General features: G+C 42.3%; 1 pseudogene; it reads left to right on the top strand.

The window, feature by feature from the left end:
* Positions 1 to 850: 850 nt before the first annotated feature.
* Positions 851 to 949, top strand: LOC122897832 (annotated as a pseudogene).
* Positions 950 to 4,442: the final 3,493 nt, after the last annotated feature.

Raw genomic sequence — 4,442 nt, 5'->3', positions numbered from 1 at the left:
CAGGGTCTTGGGATTGGGCCCCACATTGCGCTCCCTGCTCAGTGGGGAGTCTGCTTCTCCCTCTCCTTCTGCCTTCTCCCCCTCCCTGCTCATTCTCTGTATCTCTCTCTCTTTCAAATAAATAAATAAAATGTTTAAAAAAAATTTTAAAGACAAACAAATAATTCATCTGTCCATTCATTCAATAAATATTTATTCATACAAAAGACTAAAGAGAAGAAAGAATCCTGGCCCATAGAGAGGTGATTTCTTCTCACATTGGTTTTCTATCAGAAACTACTGTAGGATTCAGTGATTCTGCTTCTGGACATTTATCTGAAGAAACACAAACACTAATTTGAAAAGATATCTGTACCTGATATTCAGTGCAATACTGTTTACAGACACAGAAACACCCTAACCGGCCATCATCAATGAAAGAATGGATAAGGAAAATCTGATTACAGGCAAATGCATGCACATGCGCGCACACACACACACACACCATGGAATATTAGTCAGGCATAAAAAAGTAGGAAATCTTGCCATTGGGACAACATGGATGGACCTTGATGGCATCATGCTACATCAGACAGAGAAAGCTAAATGCCTTATGATCTTATATATATGCAGCATCAAAAATGACAACCAGAACCACAATAAACTCATAGATAGAGAACATGTTGGCAACTGCCAAAGGCAGGGGCAGGAGTCTGGGCAAAATAGCTAAGGGGAGCCAAAGATACAAATTTCCAGTTATAAAATCACTAAGTCCTGATGATGCGATGTACAGCGTGGTGACTATAGCTAACACTGTAGCTCACACTTGGAAGTTGTTAAGAGAGTAGATCTGCAAAGTTCTCAACACAAGCTCCTTCAGCAGCAGATACAGTACACTGGAACAATACAGAGGTCAGCACGGCCCCTGTGCAAGGATGGTAGGCAAATTCATGAAGTGTTGCATTGTTTTTCATTTCTGTTCCCTTGGAGACCAGTCTTGTAAGTACATGTGAAACCATAGGACCCCCGCCCCCATGCCAGCACACTCTGCCTCTGGGGACCCACTCACACTAAACCCTCTTCCCATTACCCCTCCCAACCCACCTCCTTGGAGAGAAACTAGACATGGAAACGGGGAGGGGTCCTGGCCAGGAGAGGGCTCCTTTCCTATCTCTACTCATCAGGGAGTCTGCTTCTCCCTCTCCCTGCTTGTGTTCTCGCTCTCTGTCAAATAAATAAATAAAAATAATTTCAAAAAGAAGAAATGCATATCAAACTTAACAAACAGATTACTTTTAATATCTATGCCTAGGATGTACCCTCCCCTCCCCTAAAGTTTGTGTTTCGATGGATCTGGATTGGGCATCTGGGCTTGATTAAAAGGTGTACAGCCAATTTGAACTCACATCCAGGCTGGCACATCATTGGTCTACCGGAATACAGTATGATAATGTAACATTTTAAAAGAACAAATGAAATGGGAATCAACACGACAAAAGGTACTCACAACGGAAGTTGACATTCAAGCTGGTTATCGAGAAAGTTGGGTTTTAGGTGCAGAGGAGAGAAAAAGACAGAGACACAGGAAAGATCAGTTCAAGTACTAACTTCATTGAGAAAAACAGGAGTACAGATATTTACAAGTTTCCTTCGAATCTTAAACATGACACCATAAAAGACTACAGAGGTCACCTCGAGGTGTCCTTTTCAAAATCAGTGCACATACAAGTCATCTTGGGATCTTGTTTAATGAAGATTTGGATTCATTAAGCCTGGAGTGGAACCTGAGACTCAAGACCACACTTTAAGTAGCAAGATTTTAGGGTTTTAGGGAAGAACACTGACATATCAAGATAATTATTAAAGTAGCAGCACACAGACCAACAAATACAGCCCAAAGGCAGACCAAAGATCACATCAATCCCGTCAGAGACCAAGAGCCGAGCTCTGACTGTGGGGCTGATGGAGTCCAAATCAACACAAATGGTGGCTTATAGCCTATCAGACCATTCAGCAGCCATCACTCTCTGTCTAAGGCCCTTTCCTTGGAAAGAAAGTCTTATACCTCAAGACTTTAGGCCTCCCTAGGCTCACAGGAACCTTCCTCTCCTTCCTTTCTCCCCCTGAAAAGGGGCAGGAATGAGAGAGAAAATAGCTACTCCTTTGACACTGCATGATAGCCACCTTCCTTCTACTTCAAAATTATTCCAATTCAAAGGAGTCCAACTGTAGAACAATTTCAGAAACACTCATTTTCTTTTAAAAAAAAAGATTTATTTATTTTAGAGAGGGAGAGAGAACTTGACCATGAGGGGCAGAGTCAGAAGCTTAACTGACTGCACCCCTCAGGTGCCCAAGAAATACTCATTCCTAATCATAGATCCTAACTGGCAAATAATCTTAGTCTGCTATTACAGAGATTCCAAAGTGATACCAAAGGAGCAATGCTCAGGGCAATACATATTCAAAGTGATGAAGGTAAGGCACAAATGAAGACACACGACGCCTTCAAAACCCGACTGAAGTACCATTTTCTTCAGTCAAGTTCACATGGGTGAAATAGCAAATCAACACAGACATCCAAATTTAACTTGCATTGTTGTATTTAATCCTCCCAGCAATTCTAACATATTATTCGATCTGTCCTGGAGTTAAGACACTGAAGCTCAGAGATGTAACTGACTTACAAAGCTATACTTCTAGTAAATTCCCAGCTGGGATGGAAATCCAGACAGTCTGACTCCCCAGTGTTGTTTTCTTTCCATTTTACAGAACTGCTTTTTGTGAGTATGGAAGATAAGATTTCCCAGTTCCTGATCCCAATTTACTGAACACAGGACATTTCCATCAAAGCGCTCAGTTCTCCCATAAATCACCTAAGGGTTTAATTTCCTAAGCTGAGGAAAGTGGTAAGACGAAAAACAGCATTAACATTACCCAAGTATGAAGACATACAAATGGCTATCAGACACATGAAAAAATGTTCAGCATCACTAGCCATCAGGGAGATTCAAATTAAAACCACATTGAGATGCCACCTTACACCAGTTAGAATGGCCAAAATTAGCAAGACAGGAAACAACGTGTGTTGGAGCGGATGTGGAGAAAGGGGAACCCTCTTACACTGTTGGTGGGAATGCAGGTTGGTGCAGCCTCTTTGGAGAACAGTGTGGAGATTTCTCAAGAAATTAAAAATACAACTTCCCTATGACCCTGCAATTGCACTCCTGGGTATTTAACCCAAAGACACAGATGTCGTGAAAAGAAGGGCCATCTGTACCCCAATGTTCATAGCAGCAATAGCCATTATCACCAAACTGTGGAAAGAACCAAGATGCCCTTCAACAGACGAATGGATAAGGAAGATGCGGTCCATATACACTATGGAATATTATGCCTCCATCAGAAAGGACGAATACCCAACTTTTATATCAACATGGACGGGACTGGAAGAGATTATGCTGAGTGAAAGAAGCCAAGCAGAGAGAGTCAATTATCATATGGTTTCACTTATTTGTGGAGCATAAGAAATAACATGGAGGACATGGGGAGATGGAGAGGAGAAGGGAGTTGAGGGAAATTGGAAGGGGGGATAAACCATGAGAGACTGTGGACTCTGAAAAACAATCTGAGGTTTTTGAAGGGGCAGGGGGTGGGAGGTTGGGTGAGCCTGGTGGTGAATATTAAGGAGGGCACAGATTGCATGGAGCACTGGGTGTGGTGCATAAACAATGAATTCTGTTACGCTGAAAATAAATTTTTAAAAAAATTACCTGAGTAATTCTTAGAAAGGCAAATTTGAGGGACCCACCAGGGACCTCTTTCATGGGAGTCCCTGGCAAAACAAGCCATCTGGTGATTCTTCCTGATGTCAAGTTTGAGAACCACTGTTTTTTATCTACTTTATCTACGCCCTCTCCAATTTAAAACCTAGCTGTGGGGGCACCTGGATGGCTCAGTGAGTTGTGTGGGCAAATGTTGATTTTGGATCCAGGGGTGTTCTCAGGATCATGGGATCAATCCCTGGTCAGGGCTCTGCGTTCAGCGGGGAGTTGACTTTAGATTCTTTCCGTCTACCCCTCCCCTACCCACTGGTGAGCTCTCTCTAAAATAAATAAATCGTTAAAGGAAAAAAAAAAAACACTAGCTGTAAATTAGGTCATTCTTCCAGGCTGGTGGTTTAAAAGGGGTTGCTTGATTCAGTTGTTTCTCTTGATTAAAATCCAATAAGGGAACAAACTTAGAGATAGTCCTCTCGTGACCCCACAATCAAGAGTCCCACGCTCTTCCAACTGAGTCAGCTGGGCGCCCCAAGATATATTTTCCAAAACTAAGATCAGCCTTTGTTGGAGAGTCTCTGTTCAATATAGTGGCTATCTGACCCACACAATCTCACAGAGTCCTTTGACCCCCACACTCCCACAAAATCTCTAAAAGGTCATGAATCAACATTCCTTTGCATT

This window comes from Neovison vison, chromosome X (assembly GCF_020171115.1).
Source record: "Neovison vison isolate M4711 chromosome X, ASM_NN_V1, whole genome shotgun sequence".
Lineage (NCBI taxonomy): Eukaryota > Metazoa > Chordata > Mammalia > Carnivora > Mustelidae > Neogale > Neogale vison.
Note: the sequence above shows the minus strand (reverse complement) of the source record. Positions and strands in the feature narration are given on the sequence as shown.